We start from the raw sequence: 16,225 nt of genomic DNA, 5'->3' as shown, positions 1-16,225 counted from the left end.
ATTTTCTTGTTCCAAACAACAATTCTGTTCAAGGAGCCGTCTTAACTAACAGTTGTAGTTAGTTGTAATAGCTGGTGATGCCAAGGGTTTATATAGGCACAGAATGGGTCATTCAGTTAGCCATTTACAAGGAAGGTTGAAACAAGAAACATTAATAAAATTTTTAAACACCACACATTCACTGTTTAAGCCAAACCCCAGAAGGCTCTTGTAAAAAACAAAATAAAACAAAACAAAACAGCTGAAAGGGTAGTTAAGATGCTCCTTTGAGAAAATTCTGGGTTCCAGTGAACTATGACACTCCTGTCCACTAGAGGTCACTCTTTGAGAAGGCCTTTGCCCTAGGCTATTGGCAGCATGCAAAAAAATGGCATCCTCCTGGTTCCTGTGATTTTTGGTCAAGTGTTTAGAAGGCCATGCATTTCCTATGAACTCAGCTGAGTCTGTGTTAGGCAGTGTCCAGTGCCTATGTTTAATCTTGACTTTTTAACCCAAAACCGACCACAAATTTTGATGCACGGCTGTTTTACTTACACCCTAGCCTGTATCCACTCACACGTCCGTGCAATTGTATTTTTTTTTTTATTTTTGCTTCTGGATCTCTTTCCCTTCCACGATGTTGGACACGCACTTGTATCTGTCTTTTCATAACCCCTGTCTTCTTCTCCCTCGTGTTCTGACACTGACATTCCTACAAAAGCAAAAATATCTGCTTCCTGCTTTTTGTTTTCAGGAAAGACCCCAGGAACATACTGGGGGAAACACTTCTAAAGAACGGATCTTCCATCCTTTAAAGAAGTTTCTGCAAGGAGGGTGGTATATAATGAAAGAAAAAATCTCTGCCTCCTGAGCTTCCCTCTGGTTTGCCTGTCCGTTTTCTCTGGAGATGGTATAATTTTCAGTTAGAGACCATTTCTTCAGGAAGCTAGTGAAATTCAAGCTTCAAGGACCCTTCCTTGTGCAAGTCCCTTCTATGGCCCTGTACCTTGGTTTTCTTAAATTTGTGTTCTTTTTCTTAAAGAGAGATCACCTCCTGCCCCCAAGTTGTGAGAGCCGCAGGCCCCATAAAATGAGTCTACATCTAGTTTCAAGACTTTGGAGTCAGCTGGGAATTCAATTTCTGCACTTGTGTGACTTTGGGCAAGTTACTTCACCTTCCTGGGCTTCAGTTTTCAGGTTTTTTGAGAAGTCAGAAAATATGTATTTTGCTTTTCACAGTTCCCTGAACCCATTGAGGAACTTCAAGAGGGAAAGAATCTGGGGAGAAAAAGACAAATCCATATTTGTTTTGAATTGCTTAGGGCCTTCTGGAGGGAGATGTCTGGGGGCGAGAGAACACTCTGGACTACAGATCAAAAGGGAATGAGGAGCAGAGGTGTTGTCTGGGTGAGGCTCTTACAAAGTCAGAGTGGACTGAAGGAGGAGGTATCTGTGAGGTATGGAGGGAAGGGGAAATCCAGCGCCCAGAAGCAGCTATTTTATTTTTTTAAATTTTTAAAAAATATTTTATTTATTTATTTATTTGACAGAGAGAGAGAGAGAGAGAATGAGCACAAGCAGGGGGAGTGGGAGAGGGAGAAGCAGGCTCCCCACTGAGCAGGGAGCCCAACACGGGGCTGGATCGCAGGACCTTGGGATCATGACCCCAGCCGTAGGCAGACACTTAACCAACTGAGCCACCCAGGTGCCCCAGCAGCTATTTTAAATAAGATAAAACTAAAGTGTCCAGGGGAAGGCCTGGACAGAAGTTCACATTTCATTTCTTTAAGGAATTTATAAATCTCATACCCTGTTCCTCAGGATTTACTCATTCAGGGACCCATTCTTGTTTTCTTTCTAGCTTTATTGTGGTATAATTGACAATGACTGTATATATTTAGGGTGCAAACGTGATGATTTTATTTACATATACATTGTGAAATGATTACCACAATCAAGCTAGTTAACTTATTCATTACTTCATATAGTTACCTTTTTACTGCAGTAGTGGTGATGAAAAAACGTAAAATCTACTCTCATAGCAAATTTCAGCCATACAATACAGTATTGTTAACTACAGTCCCCAGAACTTAATCATCTTATTACTGAACGTTTGTACCCTTTGACCAACATATCTCCATTTCCCCCTGCCCCCAGTCCCTGACAACCACCACGCTACGGTCTGCTTCTATGAATTGGGACTTTTCCAGGTTCCGCGTACAAGTGAGATCATGTAGTATTTGCCTTTCTGTTTGGCTGATTTCACTCAGCGTAATGTCCTCCAGGTTCAACCATGTTGTTGCAAATGGCAAGATTTCCTTCTTTTCATGGCTGAGTAATATTCAGTTGTGTGTGTGTGTATATATATCACATCTTCTTATCCATTCATCTACTAATAGACATTTAGCTTGTTTCCTATCTTCGCTATTGTGGATAATGCTGCAATGAACATGGGGGTGCAGGTGTCTCTTCAGGATACAGATTACATTTCCTTCAGTATATACCAAGTGGGATTGCTGGATCCTACAGCAGTTCTATTTTTAATTTTTTGAGGACCCTCCATGCTGTCTCCCATAGCAGCTCTACCTTCGCAGCAACAGGGCACAAGGGTTCCCTTTCCTTCGCAACCTTGCCAACACTTCTTTTCTCTTTTATAATAGCCGCACTAGGACGTGAGAGGTGCTATCTCATTCTGGTTTTGATCTGCATTTCCCCAATGATTAGGCACATGGAGCACCTTTTCATGCACGCCTTGGGTCCTATTCGCATTTGATTCTGCAGCCAAATAAAGTGTGAAAGCCGTTGGGAGTCCATTTAAAATGAATTGTTGCCAATGCCCAGAGGATTCACTTGAGGGCAGTACAATCAACACACCCTTATTGAGGGCACATAATGCCTGCCGTAAGAGAGCTTGTTGGTAGGGCATTGGCTGACCCTGGGAAGTCAGGGAAGGCTTTCCTGAGGAGGTGACCCTTAAACCATAGGTCAGGATGCAGTAGAATTGAAGAGGGGAGGGAGAAGTGTTCTAAGTAAAGGGAACAGCATGTGCCAAGGCCCTGTGAGGGCAGAGGGCCGAGTGAGTAAGGGACAAACAGATCGTATGGTAGGAGCTGAGAGAGTGAGTACACCATGGAGGGAGATCAGGGCTGGAGCTAAATTTCTAGACTCTGTTAACATTTATTCAGAAGCTACTATGTGCCAGGCACTTTCTCATAACTTATTTCATTTCAGGGCATGTGGCATTTAATCTGCTTTACAAAGGGCAAGAGGCAGGGCTACCACCAACATTTCCTCCAGCCTCCTCTCCTTCCCAGAGCATCCCCTACTCCACTGGCCCCTGAGTCCTACTCTTCCCTCAATGCATAGGTCAACTCCCTCCTTAGGTGGAATGTTACTGATCTTTTTGTGTATGTTTTCTGTCTTTTCAATTAGGCAATCAATATCTCCCTGAGCCAGAAGGTTCTGTGGATACTTCATGTGCACGCGGTATCCAGCCCAGAGCTGATGTCTAGGGGGCACTCCGTTCCCGTTGGTTTCTGTCTGACAATAATGTTGACAGCATAGCACAAGATCATGGTGACATATAGACTGCCATCATGGCCCCAGTCCTGCACGCCTCCCTGAATCCCTGCCCTTAGCCACGAGGCTTTACAGATGGCGTCTATTCCCCCTTCGCTTGAATCCGCGCTTGGCCTTGTGACTTGCTTTACCAATGCAATGCGGCAGAAGTGTGCCAGGTCCAAGCGATATACTCACTTGTAAAATTGACTTTCTCCTGGACCTTGGCTCTCTTTAGTCTCATTTCTGGGAGATAATATGAATCATATTTTAAATATTTTTATTACACAAAATAGCTCAAATTCACTTATTTTTAACTGCAGTCTAATTTTCTGTTATATGAATAAAACCCCACTAGAGTTATCCATTTCCCTAACAATGGCAGGTGGGTCATTTGGAGTTTTTTCCTAATACAGAAAATAATGAGAAAATGTTCCTATGCATGCCTCCTACACATCGGTGTGACCTTCTCAAATGCATATGCTCGTAAGTCATGGGGTTTACACACTTCAAATTTGCTGAAATGTGGTTAAATTGGTTTCCAAATATTTTGAACCAATCTATTCTCTGGCCGGCAATCCACGAGAATGCTCACAGCTCCGCATTTAGCATCAGCGTTGTCATACTAATGTTTGTAGTTTCTTTGCCAATCTGATGGGTCTGAAATGGTATCTGGTTAATATTTTAATGTGTGTTTCCCTGATTTCCGAAGAGATGGAGCCTCTTTCCGTGTGTATATTAGCCCTTCCGGTTTCCTCTTTTGTGAATGATCTGTACATATCCTCTATTTTCCTGTTGGGTTGTTTGCCTTTTTTTTTTTTTAATAGACTTGCTCCTACAAGTTTGTTTTTTTTTAAGATTTTATTTCTTTGACAGAGAGAGACACAGCGAGAGAGGGAACACAAGCAGGGGGAGTGGGAGAGGGAGAAGCAGGCTTCCCGTGGAACAGGGAGCCCGATGCGGGGCTCGATCCCAGGACCCTGGGATCAGGACCTGAGCTGAAGGCAGACGCTTAACGACTGAGCCACCCAGGCGCCCCTGCTCCTACAAGTTTTTATGTAATCTTTATATGTTATATATTCTATACATAATATATAACTATATAACATTAAGATAGTATATCAAGAATATAATGATATTGTATATATAATATATAAAGAATATCACATAGTCTTTATATGTTTCATTGCTTATATGAACTGCAAATATCTTATCTCAGTAATTACTTAAGAACTTGACTGAGGGATAGTTCACATATCATACAATTCACGCATCTAAATTGTATAATTCAATGCTTTTTCAGTAGCCAGTTTTGGAACATTTTCGTGACCTCAGAAAGAACCCTGTGCCCTTATTTTCCCATCTCTTCAGCCCTAAGCCACCACTAATCTACTTTCTGTCTCTGGAAAAATGTCAATTCTGGACATTTCCTAGAAATAGAATATATATAATACGTGGCCTTTTATAACCGGCTTCTTTCAGTTAGCATAATATTTTCAAGATCCGTGTTGTAGAATGTATCAGAACTTCATTCCTTTTTATGGCCAAATAATATTCCAAAACACGTTTGTTTACTGATTCATCAGTTGAAGTAATGTCTACTGAAAAATGTAAGTGAATATGAAAGTTGTTCTTCTGATTTCTGCATATCTGATCTGATTGCTTACCCCCATCCTCCTCCCACACATTACAAGAAAAGTGGTTTTTTGGGTTTTTTATTATTTAAATTCGATTAGCCAACATACAGTGCATCATTAGCTTCTGATATAATGTTCAATGATTCATTAGTTGTGTGTAACACCCAGTGCTCATCACATCATGTGCCCTCCTTAAAGGAAAAGGGTTTTTTTTGACCAAAACGATGAAAAAAATTATCACTGACTCTGAATTGCGTTTTACTGGTGAGAATCCTTGGTCCAGTCCCCATCGAGAGAAGTTCTAGAGACCCTAGTTATCCTAAGTGTGGACCCTGGATGACAGCATTGCTCGCTTGAAGCTTAGTAGGAATCCAGCCCTTCCCAGACCTGCCTGAATGAAACTGAAGTTTAAGGAGATTCCCCAGGTGACTCATTTGCCCACTCAAGTTTGAGAAGAGCTGCTCTATACCACCATGTCTTCCCCTGCGTCCATGTTGAAACCACCTAGGAGGCTTTTAGACCAATGCCAGGGACCTGCACACTTTTCAGAGGTTCAGATTTCACTGGTGTAGAGTGGATCCCGACTCCCGGGATGATTCCACTGAGCAGCCAGGCCTGAGAAGCCCTGACTACACATACCTTTTAGGAGTAATCCCAACTTTTTTATGCAGATCACTTGAATTTAGGAATATTCATGCTATGTGCTTTAAGCCATCAAGATGGCAATTCTGTTTATTTTTTTTTAAAGATTTTATTTATTTATTTGAGAGAGAGCAAGAGAAAGCATGAACAGTGGGGAGGGACAGAGGCAGAGGGAGAAGCTGACTCCCCACCGAGCAGGGAGCCTGATGAGGGGCTCTAGCCCAGGACCCTGGGTTCATGACCTGAGCTGAAGACAGACGCTTAGCCTGAGCCACCCAGGCACCTGGGCAATTCTGTTGAGCAAAACTGACCGGATGGCTCTCCGGGAAGGGTCCCCATGTCCCTCTTCTAAGGAATTGGGGTGTGACAGCCAGCTCCACCTTCTGTCCTCTGACCTCCCTCTCTGAGTGGGTGTGCAGAGCTCTGTTGACAAAGATGGTCTGTGTTTCGAAGAAAACACAGCTGAAGCCCCTGTGAAGGGCATGCTGCCAAGGATGCGCTAGTATTTCTTGGTTCGTTTTCAGTATCCAGTTACAAACTTGCTCTGCAAGGAACGGCGACTCTTTAAGCAGCGTTTACCCAGTAATGGCGCCTCCCTTGCTCCTGCCAACAGATGAAATCCAGGAAGAACAAACATCTTGGGTAGACACCCGGATTTCTCTTTTAAATAAACCCACAGTCCTGATTTTATCTTTGCTAAGGAAGCTCGGCAGCCACAGGCAACAAGCAGACCCCCCCACCTCCCCCGCTCCTCTCCCTGGGGATTTGCCCCCACGCACTGCTGCCTAATGTGTGTCTCTGTCCCTGCCATGTCAGGGGGTCTCATGGCGATAGCCACGGTGTGCCTCTCACCGGCAGAGTGAGAGATACAGCCTCCACCTTGCACTTCCATGAAAGGTTTCACCGCCTCGCTGGGGGTTTGTCTACACCTCCCGGCCATTTATAATTCTGTCCTACCTCGGTCACCTAACGTCATAGCAATGTCCCAGCCCTGTGGCCGAGGCCACTTTTCCCAGTTAAAGGAAACAGGAGGGAGGGGAAGGAAGGTATGTTTGTCCTGTACATCCTGCCATTATCCAAGTCCCAGACACATGTGCAAGGTCCTCTGAATTTTCTGTCTGCACTCTTTTCAGCCACCTCAGCACTACGCCAGCTTCACTTACTGAAAGGAGTGACTGCAGGAATCAAAGGCCCTGAGGTTCCTGAAATCCACACCAAGCAGGGCGCCTACAGGTGTCAAATAGCTTCTCGGGTTCTCTACACGGGTAGCTGAACTGCTAAGCCGTTCACTTCATCCATTCTCTCATACCGGGCCAAGGAACCCTGCTTTATTTTCCAGACACCAAGTGTTGCCTCTCCTGTGTTTGTGATACTTTTCCTAATTCCAACTCCAGAACATTGCCCTATTATTGCAGCAAACTCCTTGGAGGTTCTATTTTATTTTATTTTATTTTTGATGTAGTGTTCCCTAATTCATTGTTTGCGTATAAACACCCAGTGCTCCGTGCAGAACATGCCCTCTTTATACCCATCACCAGGCTAACCCATCCCCCCACCCCCCTCCCCTCTAGAACCCTCAGTTTGTTTCTCAGAGTCCATTGTCTCTCATGGTTTGGTTTTTAATCCAGTAGAGAGTTCTCGAACCTGGGCCATTGAAGGTGTGCGTCTCAGTCTCCTAGAGGACAGACCTTGTCTGACCCAGCATTTCAAAGCTCTCTCCACGGGGCCAGTCTGGATCCACAGAAGCCAGCAAAAGCTGCCAGTGGTGTGAGACCTGGGGCCTGCCGACGGCAATTATTCATGTTTTGATCTTTGCTAAGACTTTTGCTTCATTTGCTGGTACACTGCCTCTCTGATTACATTACGGGTCTGCACCCGTGTGTGTGTGTGTGTGTGTGCACGTGCGCGCATGTGTGTGCATCCTTTATAAATAGCAGCCTGTGCTTTTCTTTCTGCCAGTTCCTACCTACTCCCCCATCCTGCCCTTCTCATTTAAAAAGAAAAACAAAAAAACTGGTTTCATTCTTTTAAATTAGAATGCGAGTAAATAATTCAGTAACCTGAACCTGATGTTCCTGCTTCCTGGAGGTGGGAGCACGTGCATGATATTTACTGGTGATTTCCACAGAAGGGTGTTAAGCAATTTGCAACAAGATTTGTTTTTCCTTCATAACAACCTACCACAACTTCTGAGAAGTCTCTGATGTCCTTTGCACACTCCAGCCTGTGTGCGTTCTACTGACAAGGATTTGAAGTGAACACTCTTTTTTTTTTCACTTTGGTGCTTGTATCTGCAGAAGAGTCTGTGTTCTTGTCAGTTCAGGGGGCTGACTTAAAGAAGTTGGTTTCTGTTATAGAACCTAGAGCCTTTTCAAACAACAGCCTGAACAGTGTGGTCTGTGTGTGTGTGAGAGAGAGAGAGACAGAGATAGAGACAGAGATACAGAGATACAGAGAGAACATGAAACAGTGTCCCATGATTTCGTTTGTTCATTCTCCCTAAATTTCTAGGTCTTTCTCTCTCCCTGCCTCCCCTACATGATGCTCTCTCTCTTTCTCCCTCCTGCTTCTTTCCTTCATTTCTAACTACCACATCCAGTCCCACCCACCTTAACTGACCTTAATGCAGAACATTACATATAATTCCAAATTAATTGAACTTAATAAGTTTTAGTGTCCTGTTATTAAATGGCGGGAAAATAGAATAATTTCTTCTTTTCCATTAAAGAAGGGGAAGGGGTGGTAACTAAAATGTTTCCTTTTTTCCTCAAAAATTTTAATGCCATATATACGGTTTTATTATCAAAATTTCCATCACCCTATATGACCCCACTTTTCTCATTTTACATTAAATCAAGAGCATTTTCCCAGGCCATTAAGTATTCTTAGAAAATGTGTTTAACTATTTGTAAGTTGATGGCATTTTAGTGTTTGTTTTTTAATTTTAGGATATACAACTTAATTATATCCATTGGTTGAATTGCTAGTACTAGAATTACAGGGTTTCAAGGGTGTATTTTAAAAGCTCTCAATAAATATATTTGTCATGCAGTCTGCAGGTGGGCCCATCTAGCTGGCATTCAGCAATATCTTGAAAAAAGACAACTTTGTCCATTTAATAAGTGAGAACGGTATCTTGATATTTTAATTTGCATTTCATTGATTACCAGTGAAGTCAAGACTCAGAGATAATGGCATTTAGAAAAGGAAGGAAGTTTACTTGCAAAAAATATGAGACACTCAGAAGGACTTGCTCATCAAATAAAAAACACAACGGGTCATTAAAGCCAAACACCACAAAATTACCATTAGGATTGAATTCATGGTTGGTATGTTCATGACCAAAACCCAGCAATTTTCTTACAGGGCTATCATTTCTGCAAAACTTGTGGCCAGTCTTCAGATAGCAGCATTGCAAAAGTCAGGGATAAAGTTGTTTGCATTAAACAGTCAACAACTTACAGGAAATGCTCAGGCATGTTCATTTATTTGTGGGCAGGTTGAAATTAGACAGGTCAAAAGTATTTATTGTCCCTTAACCAAGGGACTTAATGGAGGCAATAAGTGTATAAACGATGTGCAGAAAAAATCATGTGTTCTTTCGTATATTTCTGTCTTTTGCCTTATTTAACTTTATTGAAGTTCATTTTTTGCTGGTTGGGTTTCACTTGCAGTATATTAAAAATCCATTGCTGGATATTGCCAAAAAATTTCCTGCGTCATTTGACTTTTGATTTGGTTTATGGTATTTTTATCGTAGCCAACACTTATATTTTTGTGTAGTCAAATCCATTAATTACTTCCTTTATACCTTCTGTTTTGGTATCATGCTTAGAGGGTCTTCCCCAACTCTTTTAATATTGCTCATAGACAACCCACAGAATCAGAGAAAATATTTACAAACCATGTATCTGATAAGGGCTAATATTCAGAATTTATAAAGACCTCCTACAACTCAATAACAAAAAAAAAATCAACCTGATCAAAAAGTGGCCAAAGGACTTGAATAGACATTTCTCCAAAGAAAATATACAAATGGTCAATAAGCCCATGAAAAGATGCTCAACATCACTGATCATTAGGGAAATGCAATCAAAATCATAATACCACCTTCTATCCATTAGGATGGCTGAAAGAAAAAGAAAGAAAGAAAGAAAAGAAAGAAAAAGAAAGAAAGAAAGAAAGAAAGAAAGAAAAAGAAAAAAAAGAAGAAAGAAAGAAAAGAAAGAAAGAAAGAAAAGAAAAAAAAGAAAAAAGAAAGAAAGAAAGAAAGAAAGAAAGAAGAAAAGAAAAAAGAAAGAAAAGAAAGGAAGGAAGGAAGGACAACACATGTTCGTGATGATATGCAGAAATTGGAGGGTTTGTGCATGGCTACTGAGAATGTAAAATGGTGCAACTGCTTTTGAAAAAAATACAGTGATTCCTTGGTAAAAACAGAATTACCACAGGATCCAACAATTCCATTTCCTAAACAATTGAAAGCAGGGGGTGCCTGGGTGCCTCAGTCGGTTAAGCATCGAATTCTTGGTTTCAGCTCAGGTCATGATCTCAGGGTCGTGAGATCATGCCCCATGTGGAATTCTGCACTCAGTGCGGAGTCTGCTTGGGATTCTCTCTCCTTGTTCCTCATAGCATGATTCACAACATAGCAGCATGATTCACAACAGCCAAAAGATGGAAGCAACCCACGTGTCCATCAATGGATGAATGGATAAACAAAACGTGCTATATACATACAACGGAATACTATTCAGCCTTAAAAAGTAAGGAAATTATGACACATCCATAACATGGATGAACCTTGAAGACATTGTGCTGTGTGAAATAAGCCACACATAAAAGAGCAAATGCTGTATGTTTTCACTTACATGAGGTACCTAGAGTAGTCAAAGTCAGAGACAAAAAGGAGAATGGTGGTTGCCAGGGGCTGAGGGGGAGAAATGGAGAGTTGTTTAATGGATGTGGGGTTTCAGGGTTATAGGATGAAAAAGTTCTGGAGACGGATGATGGTGGTGATTGTACAACAACAGGAATGCACGTAATAGCACTGAAATGTACGCTTAAAAATGGTTAAAATGGTAAGTTTCATGTTGTGTGTATTTTACCACAATTTAAAAAATACATCGCGGGGCACCTGGGTGACTCAGTTGGTCTGACTCAGTTTCAGCTCAGGTCATGATCTCAGGGTTGTGAGATTGAGCCCTGTGTCCGGCTCTGTGCTTGGGATTCTCTGTCTCCCTCTCCCTTTGCCAACCCCCTTCCATGTGCTTTCTCGCTCTTTAAAAAAAAACACATTGCTTCTATTTTCTCATATTACTTTTAATAGTGCCGTGGGTTTATAATTGTGCTGTGGGTTTTTAGGAATGATTCTGACTGAAAATCATCAGCAATTCCTATCCACAATTCAAGTTCATCTGTTGGTAGCGGGAGGTCGGTGGCTGGGGGCTGGGGGCCTGGTGAGAACTAAATTAAGGTGAGTTAGGAATGGGTCCAGACCCTGAGAGATAGAGATGGGTGGGTTTGTCATGCTCTTTTGATAACAAGGAATACAGATTTTCTTAGGGTACTTGTTCCAGGAACTGTTGCTGTGTGACAAAGTACACCAAACTTTGTTGATTAAGCAACAACCATTTTTTTATCTCATGGATTCTGTGAGTCAGCAATGTAGGCAGGGCTCAGGCTGAGCAGTTCTTGGGGCGTTGACTGAGGTCACTCAGTGGTACTCAGCCAGTGGATGGCTTTGTCTGGATCCAATATGGTGCCTTGGTGGGGGATGATTGGATGGCTAGTTTCAGCTGGGACTGTCGACTGGACAGCCCACACGTGCCCTAGTCACATTGGGTCTCAGTGTTGTCAGATTTCTTACATGGCAGCTCAGACCTCCCTGAGTCAAGATCCCAAGAGAACAGGTTGGAAGCTGTATGGCTTTTCTGACCTAGCCCTGAAAGTCACATAGTGTTACTTGCACTGGATTCTTTTCTTTTCTTTTTTTTTTTTTTTAAGATTTATTTATTTATTTGGGGGGGCAGCAGGAAAGGGAGAGAGAGGATCCTCAGGCAGACTCCCCACTGAGCCCGGAAACCCACATGGGGCTCCATCCCAGGACCCGGAGATCATGACCTGAGTTGAAATGAAGAGTCAGCTGCTTAACCCGACTGAGTCACCCAGGCGCCCCACTTGCGCTGCATTCTGTTGGCTCCAGCATAAGGTCAAGGAGAGAGAGGAGTCACAAGCCATCTCCCAGTGGGGGAGTGGTGAGGTCACATTGAGGAGAGACTGTGGGATGGAGATCTTGTTGTAGCTGTCCACAGACAACACAATATAGCCTACTGTTATAAAAACACAATGGACTAGAATTAGGAAAACCCTGGCATGGAAGCAGGGCAGGACTAGCACAGCTGGTCTGCAAACCTTCTGCATATCTGGTTGGGTCCCTGTCTGGCTCACTGTCTTTTCCTCCGTCTTCCTCAATTTCCTTTGGCCCCTGCTCTTCCCTCAACCCTCCCCAGTCCTCCACCTGTGACCTACCAGGGCCTCTCCAGCCTTTCTCAAGCTTCCCCCAGAATGTCCTCATTCAAATTCCTGAGAGCGACTCTGATCGGCTCAGCTCATATTCCTCAGCCCCCGGTGATCCAATCATGGGAGAGGCTGGTGCCAGGTGGAAGTAAAGGGAAAGGGGGCTGGGCAGCTGTCAGATCACATTGCCATTGGTTCTCACACGGGGCTGCACACTTGAATCACCTGGGCAGCTTTCAAAAAAAAAAAAAAAAATACTCATGGGGGAGCCTGGGTCCTGGCATCGAGCCCCGCATCAGGCTCTCGCTCAGTCGGGAGTCTGCTTCTCCCTCTTCCTCTCTCTGTGATCTCTCTCATTCTCACTCTCTCTCAAATAAATAAATAAATAAAATCTTTAAAAAGATACTCATGGCTTGCGTCCCATCCCTAGATGTTCTGATTTAATTAGTTTGGGGTCAGAGACTGAGCACGGGTATTTTTTAGATACATGGTACCCAGGCTTCTCCCACAACCAGGGGACGCTGCTGCAGGCTGTGATACTCTGGGAATGACTAAGGTATGACTACAGTTTGCCCAGGGAGTATCGTCTACCATACAGGGAAAGAAAAACAGGCTTTTCTTGTTTTTTGTCTTTGAGTATGTGTTGTGTTTGTTTGTTTGTTTTTCACAAATAAAATCTCAAAGAATCTGTGAGCTAGAAAGCAACTCAGACAACCGAATATGACACATACATTTACAGATATGGAATAGGCTGACCAGTTTACCCTGGTCTGCCTGGGACTGTCCCAGCTTTAATACGAAAAGTTCTCCCACGTCCCCTGGGAAATCTCCCAGTCCCGGGCAAACCGAGAAGGTTGGTCACCCTATATGGAAACTCTATCCCCATTGGCAGTCACTGCCCATTGTCCCCTGCCCTCAACTGCTGGAGGCCACTTATATCTACTTTCTGTCTGTATGGAAATGCCTGTTTAAACATCTCATATACGTACATCCTACAATATGTGGTCTGTTGTGTCTGGCTTATTTCACTCAGCATAATCTTTTTAAGGATCATTCATGTAGCATGGATCAGTACCTCATTTCTTTTTATGGCTGAATAATATTCCTTGGCATGGCTATACCACATTCATCAGTTCATGGACATGTGGGTCATTTCCACTTTTTAGCTATTATGAAAAATGCTGCTATGAACATACATGTACAGGTTTTTGTGTGGACATGTGTTTTCAGTTCTCTTGGGTATACTCCAAGGACTGGAATTGCTGGGTCATATGGACTTCATATTTAGCATTTTGAGGAACTGCCATATTGTTTTCCACAGTGGCTATGCTATTTTGCAATCCCACCAACAGTGCACAAATGTTCCAAGCTTTCCACATACTTACCTACACCTGTTATTATCTGTCTTTTAAATTATAGCCACCCTAGTGGATATGAGTGGCATCTCATTAAGGTTTTGATTTGCATTTTCCTGATGACTAATGATGGTAAACATCTCTTCATGTACTTATTAGCCATTTGTATGTCTTCTTAGGGATATGTGTATTCAGATCCTTCGTTCTCGTTTTTTAATTTTTTAGAGAGATGGGGGCCAGAGGGAGAGGGAGAGAAAGAATCTTAAGCAGGCTCCATGCCCAGCATGGATCCAGCCCAATACGGGGCTTGATCCCACAACCCTGATTATGGTCTGAGCTGAAATCAAGAGTCAGATGTTTAACCTGCTGAGCCACCCAGGCAGCCCCTACTTCACCTCATTTTTAAGTTGATTGTGTTTTTAAACTGAGTTGTAAGAGTTCCTTATATAGTCTAGTTACAAGTCCCTTGTCAAACACATGGTTTGCCAATATTTTCTGCTATCCAGTGGATTTTCTTTTCATTTTCTTTTTTTCTTTTCATTTTCCTTGATTGCGTCCTTGCAGCACGTAAATTTTACATTTTGACTAAGGCCCTATTTACCTACTTTCTCTCTTCTCGCTTGTGCTTTTGGTGTCATACCTAACAAACTATTGCCTAATCCAGAGTCATGAAAGATTTAAACCTATGTGTTCTTCCAAGAGTTTTGTAGTTTTAGCTTTTACATTTAGGTTTTTAATCCATTTTGAGCTCAGTTTTGTATATGGCATGAGGTAAGGGCCTACTTCATTTTTTTGCATGTGGTTATTTGCATGTCCATAGATTCTCTCTATGAGCACATAGTGCAAGTGTAGTATTTCCTTGGTCACGACCCTGCCTTAGAAAAAGTCCAGAGAATTGTGCAATGTGTGATGCATTTGAAATGCATATAAATGGTAACCTGACTTTAGCTTCATCAGAATTACCTGGAGAAAGACAGGGGCACAATTAATTAAAGAGACTTCTTGTCCCATTGAATGGTGTTGGCACATTTGTCAAAAACAAACTGACCACAGATAAATGGGTTCTTTCCAGACTCTCAATTCTTTTTTCTTTTCTCTTTTCTTTTCTTTTCCTTTCTTTTCTTTCCTTCCTTTCTTCTGTTTTTAATTAAAAAAATTTTTGAGTAGGCTCCACACCCATGGGCTTCAACTTATGACCCTGAGGTCAAAAAATCGCATTGCCATACCGACTGAACCAGCTAGGCACCCCCTAGACTCTCAATTCTATGTCATTGACCCATGTCTATCCTTATGCTCATACCAACATTGTCCTGATTACTGTAGCTTTAGAGTATGTTTAGAAATAGAGAAGTGTAAGTCCTCTAGCATAGTTCTTCCTTTTTGATTGTTTTGGTTATTCTGAGTCCCTCGATATCCATATATGATTCTTGCTCTCAGAATCCAGTGGGAACTCCCAGCCGTGTGCACTCCCCAGCCTGCAGACCTCTTGCCATCAACTCCTGGCGCCCCTCATCGGGGTAGTGCCAGGGCCATTCACCACCACACCTCTGAGGTGCCTCTGATCCTTTGGCACCTCCTTACCTAATACTTGAGGACTCAGCCAAGGAAACCACCACTCTACTTTTCCCAACAGTCAAAAATAAGATTCTCAAACAAAAGAGAAAAAAACAAACAAAACAAAACAGGAGAGCCTGGCCATTCTATGGTCATTTCAGCTTCTCTGTGGTGGGCCAAGGGCTCCTGAGACCCAGTTTTCTGGCCAGGTTCTACGTGATCTGCCGGCTAAATGGTTCCTGGAGAACGTGCATTGGCCTCTTACCTGCTTTATGGGTGTCTTAAAACAAGGTAACCCACTCAGGGGCCAGAATAAAATAAGTGGACATTTGGGCAGGCTCATAATTTGGCATCCCCTTAAAGTGACGCTTTTTAAATATTTGCTTACGGGAGTGGGAAGAACTGATTTTCTGTCCATACACAGACCCAAACAGCTCAACTCAATGCGTATCCCTCTGCTAGCCACAGGAGTCAGCAGAGTCAAAACTTGGGGCAAAAGAGGTTCCCTCTGTTGTCTGATGTCCCTCTTTTCTCCAGTTGTTTGCTGGGCTTTTCTGAATCCAATATTTTTAACCTCAATTACAAAATATACGTTACTCGTATTAGCTTATCACTCACTATCATCTTCTCTCTGAGGCATGCCCCCCCCTCTTGTATTCATTTTTATTTTATTGATTCTCTCTATGAGCATATAGTGCAATGTTGTAGTATTTCCTTGGTCATGACCCTGCCTTAGAAAAAGTCCAGAGAATTGTGTAATGTGTGTATGCATTCGAAATGCATGTAAATGGTAACCTGACTTTGGCTTCATCAGAATTACCTGGAGAAAGACAAAGATTCCTGGGCGGCCTGGGGGGTTCAGTTGGTTAAGCGACTGCCTTTGGCTCAGGTCATGATCCTGGAGTCCCGGGATCGAGTCCACATTGGGCTCCCTGTTCAGCGGGGAGTCTGCTTCTCCCTCTGACCCTCTTCCCTCTCATGCTC

The sequence above is a fragment of the Zalophus californianus genome, chromosome 1, assembly GCF_009762305.2.
Source record: "Zalophus californianus isolate mZalCal1 chromosome 1, mZalCal1.pri.v2, whole genome shotgun sequence".
Classification (NCBI taxonomy): Eukaryota; Metazoa; Chordata; class Mammalia; order Carnivora; family Otariidae; genus Zalophus; species Zalophus californianus.
Note: the sequence above shows the minus strand (reverse complement) of the source record.